General features: G+C 41.2%; 1 protein-coding gene across 3 annotated transcripts in view; it reads right to left on the bottom strand.

The window, feature by feature from the left end:
* Positions 1–16,449, bottom strand: part of LOC114649053 (endonuclease domain-containing 1 protein-like) — a 132,003-nt gene that overhangs the window by 79,654 nt on the left and 35,900 nt on the right. The window lies entirely within an intron of this gene.

A 16,449-nucleotide genomic window follows, 5' to 3' on the forward strand; every position in this document is an offset into this window, starting at 1 on the left:
CAACTCACATATAATACCAATAGAAATATCATAAAGCCATAAGCAACAAACATTCAAAATGAACAAAAACAACAATAAAAGAAACTAAATAAAATCATACACTTTAAAAGAACCCCTTCTACTAGCTCTTCTGGGGGAATCCCGAGGCGTTCCCAGGCCAGCAGAGAGACAAAATAATCGGACAAATTCAAATGCTTTTTCAGCAACTTAGTGTAATTGTCAGGATTTCTCCTGTTTGAAAGGATTTCTGCCAGAAGACCTTCAGCTTTTTATATCAGTGTCATAAACCAACCAATTTAATTTCACCTTGAGTTGTATTAAAGCACTATTACAGAGCTCAGGAAAGGAACTAATGAGATGTTAGCAAAGGTGAGTGCTCAGTGTAGGTTTTTAGGGGGAAAAGACTGAATGATAAAGTATAGAGAAGGAACAAGCACAAGTCAAAAATCAGAAACAGCAAAGAAAAAAACAAACATCACAGTCACAACAAAGATAAGAATCTAAGTTAATAAAAAAGATGTCCAGAAATTCTTCTTGGAACCACTAATTAACTTCTTTTACACTAACAAAATGTTGAAAAAGAAAGGGTAAACATATCCATAGGAAGGATGCCTCGAGATGTAATTCACCATCTTTTATATGGTGTGCTGTTGTTATCACATGTAGCACCACCTCTATTAACATTTTAGCAACAGAGTAGTGTTATTATAAACAACATGCCACAGCAATGGAAAAAGAATACAAAATGGTACCATCTGCAAAAAACAAAATGATGTTATGATAAAGTCACCAAACATAATGACAAAATAACAATAAAAGCAGCAATTAAAGAAATTAAATAAAACCCACATGGTGGACCAGAGTAAGGCAAGATAGAAAAATCATGAGAGGTGTATGGCTGTCAACATGAACTTTATTGTAAAACTGGCCAAATATTTATAAATACTGGTAGTCAAACTGTCATATTTACAAAGTTTATTAAGAGTCCTACTTGAATATCCAACCAACATTCAAAATGTAGCCACTCCTGAGGTCATGATAAATAAGAGTGCATTAAAATCGACTTAACTGATGTACTCCTTACTCTTATCGCTACTATCCTTTAGCAGCCGTAATTGGCTTCTAATTAAGAAATTGACAGAGATTAAAACTTCTAGTCACTTCGAGATCCTTGCTATAAGTGATCATGTGACAAGTCATTTTCCTCTACAAACTGGTGTAGTTGGCAGGAAAGCCCATGTTTGGATAGATAACTGCTAGAAGGACCTAAATCTTTTGTACATCTTATGTCACAAATCAACCAAATTAACTTCACCTTGGGTTGTATTACTACTAATTATGACATTGACAGGAATACAAATCTGCAGCCATTTTGGCCTTTCAGAAACTAAGCCTGAGACTCTTGCAATCATAGACGACATGAGAAAGGCATTATTTTACCATTTTACAAGAACTATGGCCAGCTTGCAACAAAGTAGAGAAAAACAAAAATCCCAGGTAGTTAAATTTTAGAGAAAATAAACCTCTGCAGCACCAAAGTCACAGATAGTACTTCATTTGTCTGCAGAGGAGATTTAGCTTTTAGAGATGCTCAAAAAATATCGAAAAATATAACAAGCAAAAATAACCTCCTCAAACACATACAAGAAATACAAAAATGAAGAACATTTCTGACTTGGCAATCACAGTCACAGTGTGGCATTATGCAGACACATTGCTGTTAGTATAAAGGAGCCCCAGTAGCTTTTGTTGAATCATTTCTGGTGAATAATTTGCTGGGTGAAAGTCCTCAATGCTGGCATGTCAGAGAGACGATGTGCGATATTGTTCATAATGGAACTCCAGGATTTTTGAGCCGGTCTTTTTAATCAGCTTGTTGATTTGATGGGCCTCTCTTGAAGTGATATAACAGGCCCAGTACACCACAAGCATACAAAATTTCACTGACCATCACAGAGTTTTTAGAAAATGTGACGGGTGTCATTACTCACATTAAAGGAACACAGTCTCCTATGTCTGCTCTGCCCCTTTCTTTTATAATTGCTCTTCGTCACTAGACTAGTCAAGCTTGTCACTTGTGGACCCCCAAGTACTTATAGCAATGCACCATTTCCACCTCCAGTGCTTGAATAGTAGTAGAAGCTCTTTGGTTGGGCAGAATTCAAATCCTGCATTTCAGGAATAGAAAGACTTATTGACCTAAGCCAAATGGCTACCCAACCTTTTCCAGGCTTTCTACATTCCTTTTTGTAAGTTAATATACGTGATGAATTCATGCAGTTTAATGACCGTTAAAAGCACTACCATTGAAAGTGATGACAATACAAATTAATTCTATAGACTGCAGATGTTTGCAGCAGAGCAGTGTTTGTTCACCCTTCTACTCACTAAGTATTGTATTGTAGTGGATATTGAGTGGGCTACCATTATGAACAACAGACTGTAAGCACTGATTTCTAATTTCTAATTTATGACATTAATGTAACTGTCAGCACAACCTCTGTAAGAGCCATTTGCTAGTTATTTAAGTTATATAAATATTTGCCTATATATTAGTGCATAGTCTATAGGTGGTTCTTACAACTCCCATAAGTTGAATTGAATTGGCATATTCTAACTATTTCTAGGCTCTCTGACTATACACTATACTCAGTTAGTCACCTGTCTTGCCATGTGTAAGATGTTGAGGGCACATGGCTTTAAACCGTGCCTTAAGTTCCAAATAACATGAAAGACAATGTGCTCTATTGAATGTGCAGTGCGTACATTTAAAGCGTACTGAAGACGAAGTAAAGCATCTTTAAGTATAGAAACAACTAAAAGTTTGACAGGAAAAGCTAAGTTTAGAGAAGATACATTTTTCTAATTTTTTGCCTTTTACTCTACGTGTGTAACAAAAGTTTTTCTTATACTTGTGTGGACTATTTGCTTTGAATTTTCACTAAATCTTTTAAAACGAACTTTTGGACTGAGAGATTTCTTTCGGCATGTGTTTTACCCAGACTTAATAATAATAACAATTCTTTGCATTTATATAGCGCTTTTCTCACTACTCAAAGCGCTTAGCAATTGCAGGTTAAGGGCCTTGCTCAAGGGCCCAACAGCGCAGAGTCCCTATTGGCATTTACAGGATTTGAACCAGCAACCTTCCAATTGACAGTGCAGATCCCTAACCTCAGAGCCACCACTCCACCTAACCCTGACTCCTAATCCTAACTCCACTTGATCCTGCCATACACACCCGCAGCTACACTAAAAGTTTAAAACCTGCCTAAGATTAAAAGTTTAAAACCTGCCTAAGACTGAAAGTTTAAAAACTGCCTAAGATTAAAAGAAAGAAATCTATGTGTTTTAATTCTGACGACGGAAGAAAACAACGACAACCTGAAAAGACTCGACGGGTACTTTTGCTCTTTATCTTTGATCGGAGTTGAACATTTGAGAGAATTACTAGCGCTCCTTGTGTGACTGTATAAACTAAGATAAATGAGCTTAAATACCTTAAAGGGAACCTGTCCTGGTGCATGATCGACATGGCATCTCTACCCAGAAGCCCGAGGAGATATCAAACTCCGCATGGAAGCATGAATGGCTTGAGTGGATACCCTGATGATTGTGACGCAACAGAGGACCACCATTTCCATGACGACAGCAAGCAGTTCACTGTACCAGCGCAGACAGGGTTAATCTCTGGATGCATGGCAATGGCCAACCCTTCAGTACCAGGTATTGATCTTCAGTTGGAAATAGACGAAAAATATGGTCAGATATCCAGCTTGATAAAGCATATACAGGATTTACGAAAAAATTAATCTAACTGTGAAAAAATAAAAACAATCATAGAGAACAATTTCTTCATCCTGAGAACGGAATATAAAAGGTGTCACACACGAGCGCTTAGGAGACTGTCAACAAGCCCAGAGGTGAGTGAAGGTATAAAAGATGAAGGATTGTTTGATGGTATTGATATCTCTTTCTCTAACTTTCCAGAACCAAAGAAGACAAATAAGCATTTACCACTTCACATTCCAGAAAATAGCTGTCCATCCACCATTTCATCTTCCCTGCCACTTCCGGCTTCCATTGATGACATCACTTCCAGTCCTCCCTTGATGATGTCACTTCCGGCTTCCGATGATGATGCCACTTCCGGTCCTCCAGTAATGATGGCACTTCCTCCTTAATCATTCAGCAGCCATTTTCTCTGTATAAAAGCACCCTCAACCCTATGTACTTTGTCGAATATCTGAATTTACAACAGCTTTGACCATTTTGCTATACTTACCATAGCAATATACGGGGCCAATCCCCAACTCTTTATACTGGTTTTTGTGACTTCTTATCACAAAGGTTAAGCAATTAATTATTATTCGTGCAAATCGACAAAGATGAACAGAAAAGGCTACGTAAAGGTTTTGATCCTAAACTGAAGACTCTACGTACGTTTATAGGAAAGATGATGAAATAGGTTTTGGAAATACGTCAAAATAATAGCCTCTCCTAGCTGCAGCCTGACTTTTCTGCAAACCAAGTCAAGAGCTACAGATTTGTCGATGATATTACTCCTGCCGACAGTGTCTCTCAAGTTTCTGTAAAAACTAAAAGTTGAACAAGTTCTGCAGCTATCTCAGTTAGTGTCCTCAGGACTCATTATGCAGCACACGCTGTGCTGTTAGCCAAAGCAGAAACTCAAAAAAGGGAGCAGGTTCTGGTTTTGGAAGAGGCACAGCTAAAGGCAAAAAGAGATCAGCTGGCATTAGAGGCTGCAATCACAGAATCTAATGCCAAAGTTGAGATCTCCTAAAGAAAGCAGTCACAGTTCAAGTAAACCAAATCCCTATAATGTTCCTGAGAAACCAGATGTGAGAAATGAAGAACCATGTGATGCAGGTATTTGTAACTTTTTATATAAAAATGAAAGTAAATACAAGCCTCACCAACCGCATTATGAACAGTATTATGAACAGCAGTACAAGACGCAAGTGCCCTATGTACCCCATAGAAAGGTTCCAGCATTTGATGATGCCCCATTGGTTTATGTAAACTTTGTCAGGGCATTTGACTGTGCAGTTGATGAGGTGGTGGACAACCCCAGAGATAAATTAGAATTCTTAGCACAATTTACCAAAGGTATGCCTAATGACATTGTGCAAAGCTGTACATACCTGTTGCTGGCAGCAAGTTACAGAAAGGTCAGGAAGAAGCTTGAGACCTTTTATGGAATCCACTTACAGATAGCTGATGCCTACATGAAGAAAGCCAAGAAGTGGCTGCAAATGAAACTGGATGACAGAGAGGGTCTGAAAGCATATGCAGTCTTTCTTTGTAACTGTATGAACGTTATGTCCAGTTTAAAAAACCGAAATGAGTTTGACAACAATTCAAATATTCACATTATGACATCAAAGCTCCCCCAAGAACTGCAAGGGCGTTGGCAACATAAAGCTTGAAGTAAAGATTGAAAGTAAAGGAGACCACAACTCACTGACCTAGTTGACTTTCTGGGACGACAGGCTACAATAGCCATGGACTTCATGTATGGCACTGTCTACCAATGTCATACCTTCAAAAAGGAAAAGGACAAGACTGATCAAGGGAAGTATATAAGTGGTTTGAGAAAAAACAGTTTTGCTACAAGCTTTACTGTTGCTGCCAAAAAAAAGAATACAGATACCTCAGTCAAAAAGTTGGAGACGGCAGTTCATGCATGCGGTAAGCCCTGTCAATTTTACAATGAAAGTCAACAATCTTGTTGAATACAGTGCAATCCAGAAACTAACATACAAAAGTAAAATTGACTTTTTAAGAACTAAGGGCGTTTGCTTTAAGTGCCTTAAGCAAGAACATTTTATTAAAGATTGTGTATAAAAAATTAAATTCCAAATCTGCTCTCATTTACATCCAGTCATTCTGCATATGAATAAGGAAGTGGATACTGACAATAAAGCCACACCTCCTAAAAAGGAGCACGCTAAGTCAGAAAAGAAGAACATTTCTTCTTCAAATATTTTTGTGGAACCATCAGAGACTTGTACTGCTACCGGGGCCGGTAAAGAGTTTGTCTTGGCTGTGATTCCAGTTAAAGTTAAGTCTAAAATGAGTGAAACATGTGTAGAAACATATGCTCAAATAGACTGGCAGCACAGCTACATTTTGCACAGAAAGCTTGCAAGAGCAGTTAAGAAAGACTCAAGTCCACATTAGCACCGTAGAAAGGGACAAAGTAAATAAACAGATATTAGTAAAATGTTCAGTTTTATCAGAGTTACAAATCTGTGGGGTAGAAGAAAACATATTGAATTGCTAGAGGTGTACACACTGAACTCTATACCAGCGAAAAGGGAGAACATGCCTATGCAAGAAGGTATTATGAGAAGGTCTTATCTCAAAGACGTGCACCCACCCAGATAAAGGCAGAAGTCGAGTTGTTAATGGGTACAAACGCCCCTAAATCCATGGAACCAAGGTAAGTCATAAACAGTAGAGATGAAGGTCCTTACGTTGTGAAGACTGTTCTCAGATGGATTGGCCTAATAAAGGGGACAGACAATGACTGCAAAGTTACTCAATCAATCGTGCATCGATAATGGAAACAGAACAAGTGCTGCTTCACCAATATAATACAGACTTTCCAGAGCGCAGTTGTGAGGAGAAGGAGGAAATGTCACAGGAGGACATTAAGTTCATGCGCATAGTCTCAGAGTCTGCCAAGCTAGTGGATGGGCACTATTGCATTAATCTGCCTTTCAAAGATGAGACCCTTAAAGTGCCAAACAATTCCTGCTTTGCAGAACAACGTGCTATTGGACTCAAAAGAAAACTTACAAAGACTCCAACATTCCACGAGGATTACAAAATTTTCATGAAAGACATTTTAGCCAAAGGAAATGCTATTAAAGTACCTACTGAACAGTTGTCACTCAAAAAAGATGGAGTGTGGTACATTCCCTACCATGAAGTATATCATCCAAAGAAAAATAAAATTAATGAGACTTCTCACTAAATGAACAGTTGTTGAAAGGACCTGACTTAACTAATACACTCGTTGGAGTTCTTACAAGATTCAGAGAGAAGCCAATTGCATTAATAGCAGATATTAAATCAATGTTTTATCAAGTGAAAGTTCCAGATGAAGACGCTGATCTTTTGCATTTCCTGTGGTGGCCTGAAGGTAATCTAAACAATGGACTAGAGCAGGGGTAGGCAACGTCGGTCCTGGTGAGCCGCAGTGGCTACAGGTTTTCATTCCAACCCAATTGCTTAATTAGAAACCAATCATTGCCAATCTCAGACCTTATTTAATTTTATGGCTTGTTAGTCTGTGCAATGTAAGGCTCTTATATCGTAGATTTTTTTCCTTTCCAAGGATATCATCCAAATGATATGAAGCTTAAAACAGATCATTTTCAGTCTGTCACATTTGTGTTTTATTAAATCAAACCGTGCATGATGAACACACACAGATGTAATTGGAAAAAAGCTAGCTGGAGAACTGCTGGCTGCTTTGTCTTTTACATCTTATTGCTAATAAGGAGCAATTAAAACACTGAATGCAGCAGTTTAAGATTGAAATAAGCAATTAAGGTTGGAGAACCTTAACAAGCGAGACCACTAAAATGAAGCATCAAAATGTCACTTAAGCAATATGTGCTTCATCAGCAATAATTGAGTTCTCGTTAAAGAACCGGGTTGGAACAAAAACCTGCACATACTGCGGCTCACCAGGACCGACGTTGCCTACCCCTGGACTAGAGGAATACAAAATGACAGTACATCTTTTTGGTGCTACTTCATCACCCAGTTGTGCTTCTTATGCTTTACGAAGAACAGCAGAGGATGCCAGAGGCACAGCTTCTGAAGAAGTAGTTAACACTGTGCTTCACAATTTCTATGTTGATGACTGTTTAAAGTCAGTTGCTACAGTAGAACAAGCCATAAAATTGACCAAAGATCTTCAAGCCCTGTGTTTCAAGGGATGGTTCCATCTTACAAAATAGATTAGCAATAGCAGATTCCTAAAGAAGACATGGCAATTGATCAAAAGGACTTAGACTTAAGCCATGATTTGTTACCAGTTGAAAGAACCTTCGGTGTTTAATGGTGCACAGAGACTGACAGTTTCAAGTTCTAAGTAAAGCTATAAGGTAAGCCTGCTAGAAGATGTGATATTCTCTCAGTGGTCAGTTCAATTTATGATCCACTTGGATTTTTAGCACCAGTTATATTGTCTGCTAAACTTATTTTAAGGGAACTGTGTAAAGAGAAATATACGTGGGATGAAGAAGTGGAGGTTAAATATGTTCAGCTATGAAAAAAATGGATTGACGATTTGACACAGGAAGCAGAGGGTGATGGCGCGAGGAACCTCATCAGAACTAGCCAATGTTAAGAGTGGTGTTCCACAGGGGTCAGTGCTAGGGCCACTGCTATTTTTAATATATATAAATGATTTAGATAGGAATATAAGTAACAAGTTGGTTAAGTTTGCAGATGATACCAAGATAGGTGGATTAGCAGAAAATTTGGAATCCGTTATATCATTACAGAAGGACTTGGATAGCATACAGGCTTGGGCAGATTTGTGGCAGATGAAATTTAATGTCAGTAAATGTAAAGTATTACACATAGGAAGTAAAAATGTTAGGTTTGAATACACAATGGGCGGTCGGAAAATCGAAGTACACCTTAGGAGAAGATTTTAGGAGTCATAGTGGACTCTAAGCTATTGACTTCCTGACAGTGTTCAGAAGCCATTAAGAAGACTAACAGAATGTTAGGTTATATAGCACAATGTGTTTAATACAAGTCCAAGGAGGTTTTGCTCAACCTTTATAACACACCTTTATAATACATCTGGAGTACTGTGTGCAGTTTTGGTCTCCAGGCTACAAAAAGGACATAGCAGCACTAGAAAAGGTCCAGAGAAGAGCGACTAGGCTGATTCCAGGGCTACAAGGGTTGAATTATGAGGAAAGATTAAAGGATTAAAAGAGCTGAGCCTTTACAGTTTAAGCAAAAGAAGATTTAGAGGTGACAAGATTGAAGTGTTTAAAATTATGAAGGGAATTAGTACAGTGGATCGAGACTGTTATTTTAAAATGAGTTCATCAAGAACACGGGGACACAGTTGGAAACTTGTTAAGAGTAAATTTCGCACAAACATTAAGAAGTTTATCTTTACACAAAGAATGATAGACACTTGGAATAAGCTACCAAGTAGTGTGGTAGACAGTAAGACATTGCGGAGTTTCAAAACTCAACTTGATGTTTTTTTGGAAGAAATAAGTGGATAGGACTGGCGAGCTTTGTTGGGCTGAATGGCCTGTTCTTGTCTAGAGAGTTCTAATGTTCTAATATACTATAGAGCACAAATATAACATATAACATAACATAACATAACAAAACAATCAGGACAATCATGAGATCAAAAACATGAATGTTTTGTGGAAGACTTTGTGCTTATTGTATGAGAAAAAAAAGTGCTTGAAACTGTGTGCATGCTAAACTGTGCCATCCTAACTTATATGATGTAAGAAAGGCGCTATATAGCACCCGACCCGACACAGATTGGACACGGGAGGCATGTGTAAAATAAATAAACTATTTATTTTCTTCAGCTGGAGGGCCCGTCTTCCCCGTAATCCCCCCAGCTACAACACAGTCCCAAAACACAAATGAAACACCAAAACACTCCTCTCTCTCTTCCACCACCACTTCTCCAGAAGCTTTGTCCACCTCCTCCCGACTCTGGCCCCTTTTATGGCCCACCCGGAAGTGCTCCAGTTGCTTCATCACCTGTTTCCGGTTGCACTCCTGGGTGGGGCTGAAGATTAGTCCAGCTGGGCTCAGGAGTCCCAACTGCAGCACCCCCTGGCGGCACTACGGAAGCCAACAGGACTACACAAAACTCCAACCCCCATGAAGCCCTAGGGGAGTCTGAGGCACCGCTGCATCCCAGGGAGGCTGCCATCTAGTGTCCAGGGGGAGATACTGGGTTTCCCATCGTTGCTCCCCTGGAAGATATGCTGCAGGGGAGTCCCGGCCAGGCATTGGCCCCAGCCGCCTGCCAAAATGTATATATGCATCAGCACATTTAAATTAGAAAGGAGATCATACTGTATATGACATTTATTTAACTTTAAACTTTGTTTTCTGGTAACAGATTATATATAACAAGTCTTATTTCTTTTAACCAGGTATTGACCTATGATTCTTAATTATTAACTATTTTGGAACATTGCATTAATGCTTAATAACAGAGGTGTGTTTCTGGAATATACCATTTATCTTTATGCTGACTGGTGTGTTTCAGCTGCTTCACTGTCATTATATGGAAATGAACCTACAGTAGCTGATTAAAGGAAGCTTTCTGTTAAATTTCTTCAGTAGGCCATGATGCTTTGAAGTTGGCATGTGGGGGCTCCATCAGTTGTTGTAAATAGAGGATGTCCATTTTGTAGAAGCTCCACTGCTGGGTGAAAATGTTTTCGCTGTGATGAACTGGGACATCTGGGTCAGGAGTGCCACCTCTCACCTGCACAGTCCATAGACATTGGTCTGGCAGGTATGCAGTTTGCAAGTTTCCTCCAAGATCTCAAAGAAACACAATTTTAAGGTTTCTATTAAGTTGGTCAGAACGTGAATTCCCGGTGCTGTTGGACTCTGTGTAGTCCGCCGTGACTTGCTCCAGCAGACCCCTTACACAACCACAGACCAGGTGAACACCCGCTGTATCCATGGAAATGTTAAATGTATGAGACTACCTTACTCTCTCCGAAATTTAAAGGGGGTAAGTGTCATATCAGACACTTCACTCTGGCCTCTTTTAATAGGGAAGAGGAATGCCCTCTTCCCACGTATCTTGGCCATTTGCAGAGCACCTCCCAATGTAGTAGACAGAGAGGAGCTCACCGCTAACAATGCCAGTCAAGGAGCCAGCTTCAAAATTGAACTTGATTTGTCCAGTGAGGTGGGGGATGGATCCTCACTTGAGGATCCGAACAATTGGATGACTCTACAACCCAGGTGCTCGTGCTTTCAACTTCCACAAATTGGACTGCCGTTATGGGCCCAGACGAAGCAATGGCAAGGGAAGAGCAGGATGCTGTGCCAGGTTCAGGGGAAGCAGAGACAAACACTCCAACAGAGTTTACATGGCTACAATGAGCTCACAGACGGTTGCAAAGGCTCTCTCAGAAATTTTCACACATAATGGCATACCTCTCAAGATTTTAATTGACCAGGGTACACCCTTCATCTCCAACATCATGAAGCAGCTGTGTGAGAGCCTTGCAGTTAAGCAGTTGAGCACCACTGTTTTATCATCCGCAGACGAATGGCCTGACTGAACAATTTAATAAAACACTAAAACAGATGACCGTGACGACCTGACCTCCTGGGATATCTCTTCTTCTGTTTGCTGTTGAGGAATCCCCTCAGGCATCTACCAGGATGAGTCTCTTCAAAATGCTATTTGGCTGCTGACCATATGGGGTGTTAGACATCTTTCAGGGAGTAATAGACTGGGGTTCGCAATACACCTTGCGGGGGGATATTTGTCGTTTCTCTCCTAGAACAGATTTTGAAATTGTCCTCTATTGCAGTAGAATATCTGCAGCGCAAACAGGAGGTGCAAAAACATAATTATGACAAGAAAAGTAAACTCCACAAATTTAAAAAAGGGGATCGGGTACTGGTGTTGATCCCACATAAATTTCAGGCGAAATGGCTGGGTCCGGCAGTGGTGGAAGAAAGCATGAATCCAGTGAATTATAAGATCAGAATTCCCAGTCGACAAAGACCTTGCAAATTTTCTATATTAACCTTCTGAAAGAGTGGTACGAAATGCATGAGATGCTGGTCACGTCTGCAGCAGTCCTTCAAACTGAGGTTGCTTTTGGTGATCACGCCCAGAAGGCTGCGTTGCTGGAACTGATTGGAAGGAACTCGGATGTCTTCTCAGCCATGCCTGGCGAGATGAAAATTGCTGAACACAAGATCGTAACTGAACCCAGCGTTAAAGTACAGGTGCACCCATATCGCCTTCCTGAAGCAAAGAGGAAGGTAATACTTGATGAGGTGAAATAGATGCTCAAGCTGGGGGCAATCCGCGAAAGTGATGGACCCCAATTGTTTAGGTCTCAAAATCGTCCACCTCGTTTCGGTTCTGTATAGATGTTAGGACATTTGAATAAGAATTCCAAGTTTGATTGTTACATAGATGATAGATACTTCATTCATCCCTAGGGAAATTCAGGTTCCAGTAGCCAAGAATTAATTATGCCAAGTTACATACAAACATTTAAGCACACACTAGATAGACATATAATAATGCCAGTGCATTGAAAATTGTGCAAATAATACTACCACCAAAGTGACAGGTGACACATAATATTAAAGTGACACATACTAAAGTGACTGAATGTCAAAGTAAAATAAAATAAAGTGGCATGGCTTATGCTGATAGGGTAATAATGAATGAGAAAAAAACAAAGATCTTTTGTATCTGTCTGTATTGCAGTTCTGTGGAGAGCAGCCTGCCACTAAACAAACTCCTCTGCTTACTTATGGTGGCGCATAGTGGGTGATGTTCAACGTCCATATTAGATAGCAACTTGCGTAGTGTCCTCCTCTCTGCCACTGTCACCAGAGAATCTATTTTCATTCCAACCACAGATCCTGCCTGCCTGATCAGATTGTCGATACAATCAATATCTCTCTTCTTCAAGTTACCCCCCAGCACACCACAGCATAGAAGAGAGTACTGGCAGTCACTGACTGATAGAACATTTGCATGAGTTTCCTACATATCTTAAAGGAGCTTAGCCTCCTCACAAAATAAAGTTGGCTTTGCCCCTTCCAGAACAGAGCCCTTGTGCTCTCTGACCAGTCCAGCCTGTCATCAAGCTGAACTCCTAGGACCCTCTCCACATCAACCCTTTCAATGGATACAGGTGTCATTGGAGGTCTAGACGTATGGTAGTTCACAACCATCTCCTTGGTTTGAAAGTGTTCAACAGCAGTTGGTTTGACTGAAGCCATCCCACAAAGTCATTCACCTGGCCCTGTACTCCTCTCCCTGTCCACCCCTGGCACACCTCACAATAGCAGTGTCATCTGAGAACTTCTGCATATGGCATGTCCCTGACTTGTAACTAAAGTCCGATGTGTACAGTGTGAAGAGGAAAGGGGAAAGAACCATATTTGTCCCTTGTGGAGCTCCTGTGCTACTGATTACAGTCTGTGATATGCAGTTCCCCAATCTGACAAACTGAGGTCTACTAGTGAGGTAATCTGTAATGTAGTTCACCAGGTGTGAGTCCACTCTCATTTTGGGCAGCTTATACCCTCAGTAGAAGGGGCAGGATGGTGTTGAAGGCACTGGAAAAGTCAAAGAACATGATCGTCACAGCACTACATCCATTGTACAGATGCGAGTGGGTCCAGTGGAGAAGGTTGAGAATAGCATCATCCACTTCCACCTTCTCTTAATAGGCAAACTACTGGGGGTCTAGTGCACTCACCTGTGGCTTGAGGAGATGAAGAAGTAGTCACTCCAGGGTCTTTGTGATATGGGATGTTAAGGCCACAGCACTGAAGTCATTAAGTTCATTGGATATCACTTTCTTGGGAATTGGGATGAGAGATGAGGTTTTCAACAGCATGATGACCCTTCCCAGTTGCAGGCTCAGGTTGAAAATGTGCTTTTCAGCAGCCCAGGCCCTTAGATGTCTTGGACAAACTTTATCTGGGCCAGCGGCTTTCCTGGGGCAAAGCCTCCTCAGCTGTCCTCTAACCTGGTCATCAGTGATGGTGTGAGAAACAGGGGGCAGAGAAGCGTGGGGGGGGGGGGGCTTTTAGCACCTTCTGATGTGCTGCTATGATGGTGGGGGGAAGAGGGCTGCATAATCTATACTGGCAAGTTTGGAGGTGCAGTGGGTGAGTAGCTGTAAGGAAGGGGGTGGTGGCCGGTGAATTTTGTGACAGGTAAAGCAGGAACGGGGCACTTGAACCGGCTGTAGAAGAGATTAAACTCATTCGCTCTCCCCACATGGTCCTCTGCTAAACGGCTGTTCCTTTGCTTATAGCCTGTAATGTTCTTCATACCATCTCCTTGAAGTTATTTTCCTGTAGGACTCCTTAGTCTCTTTTAGTGATGCATACCCGATAGTGCGTATAGTTGACTTGTTGGAGAAACTTGGGCAAGCTAATATCTCCACCCTGGATCTCACAAAAGCGTGGTGGTATTTTTCTCCTCCTTCTAAACCTGGTGTTAAAGAGGACATCAGCAGGGTTAACAAGCAGATTGTTATCAGATGGTGCAGTATGGGTGTTTAACACTACACTGCTGTTCTGTAAATCTGACTCCCCCTTGTGTTAAAGGTTATATTGGTTGTAGTGCACCACCACTGCCAGGCATCCTACCTTTACCAGTACACTATCTCAGACATTCGGACCTGATTAATACAAGGGGCTGTGCCAGCTAGTGGCCAATTTAAATGCCCTACTGGCAGTGTACAGTAGTGCAAAGGCTTCACTAGCATCTCGGTGTTACACCTAGTAAAAGGCTGGATTTTGTGGCTTGTTGAGGTGTTAGTGAAACAGGAAAGTTAAGATATACAGTAATCCCTCGCTATATCGCACTTCGGCTTTCGCGGCTTCACTCTATCGCGGATTTTATATGTAAGCATATTTAAATATATATCACGGATTCTTTACTGGTTCGCGGATTTCTGCGGACAATGGGTCTTTTAATTTCTGGTACATGCTTCCTCAGTTGGTTTGCCCAGTTGATTTCATACAAGGGACGCTATTGGCAGATGGCTGAGAAGTTACCCAACCACAGCGCTATTACATATTAAATAAAACTCAAATACAGGGTATATTGTGAGCACGGAGACTGTTCGCACCCCTAGAGGATATGGCCGCTCCTCAAAAAACGCTGAAAGATTACCTTCACAGTGTTCTCTTCCTTGCTGGGCTTACATGTGGCTGTTTTGTCAAGCGATATGCTTCCCGCATGGTGCTTCACGTACTTAAAAGATCAAACAGCAGGTATTGATTTTTGATAGTTTGTTTTTCTCTCTCTTGCTCTGACATTCTCTGCTCCTGACGGAGGGGGTGTGAACAGGGGGGCTGTTCGCACCTCTAGACGATATGGACACTCGTCTAAAAATGCTGAAAGATTATCTTCAAATTGCTCTCTTCTGTGCAGCTGCTTTGTCAAGCGACATGCTTCTCGCATGGTACTTCGCATACTTAAATGCTCGAAGGGCACGTATTGATTTTTGATTGTTTGTTTTTCTCTGTCTGTCACTATCTGCTCCTGACGGAGGGGGTGTGAGCAGAGGGGATGTTCGCACACTGGCTAGAGGATATGGACGCTCCTCTAAAAAATGCTGAAAGGCTGCTTTGTCCGGCGGTGCTTCGCATACTTAAAAGCCAAACAGCCCTATTGATTTTTGACTGTTTGCTTTTTTCTCTCTCTCTCTGACATGCTCTGCTCCTGAAGCGCACTCCTTTGAAGAGGAAGATATGTTTGCATTCTTTTAATTGTGAGATGGAACTGTCATCTCTGTCTTGTCATGGAGCACAGTTTAAACTTTTGAAAAAGAGACAAATGTTTGTTTGCAGTGTTTGAATAAAGCTCCTGCCTCTCTACAACCTCCTGTGTTTCTGTGCAAATCTGTGACCCAAGCATGAAAATATAAAAATTACCATATAAACATATGGTTTCTACTTCGCAGATTTTCGCCTTTCGATGGGGGGTAAGGGGGGGGGGGGGGGTTTCTGGAATGCAACCCCCGCGATGGAGGAGGGATTACTGTACACTATATTGCCAAAAGTTTTGGGACACCCCTCCAAATCCCTGAATTTAGGTGTTCCAAACACTTCCATGGCCACAGGTGTATAAAATTGAGCACCTAGACATGCATATGGCTTCTACAAAAGAATGTAAAAGAATGGGTCGCTCTTAGGATCTCAGTGAATTCAAACATGGTACCATTATAGAATGCCACCTGTGCAATAAGTCCATTCATGAAAGCAATTGGGAAAAACAGCAACTCAGCGACAAAGTGGTAGGCCACATAAAGTCACAGAGTAGGGACAGTGCATGCTGAGGCACACAGTGTGCAGAAGTTGCCAACTTTCTGCAGAGTCAATAGCTACCGACCTCCAAAAGCTCAAGAACAGTGCATAGAGAGCTTCATGGAATGGGTTTCCATGGCCGAGCAGCTACAGCCAAGCCTTACATCACCAAGTGCAATGCAAGGCGTCAGATGCAGTGGTGTCAAGCACACCGCCACTGGACTCTAGAGCAGTGGAGACATGTCCTCTGGAGTGATGAATCACGCTTCTCTGTCTGGTAATCCTATGGATGAGTCTGGGTTTAGTGGTTGCCAGGAGAACGGGACTTGCCTGACTGCATTGTGCCAAGTGTAAAGTTTG

The sequence above is a fragment of the Erpetoichthys calabaricus genome, chromosome 3 (genome assembly GCF_900747795.2).
Source record: "Erpetoichthys calabaricus chromosome 3, fErpCal1.3, whole genome shotgun sequence".
In the NCBI taxonomy this organism is placed as follows: Eukaryota; Metazoa; Chordata; class Cladistia; order Polypteriformes; family Polypteridae; genus Erpetoichthys; species Erpetoichthys calabaricus.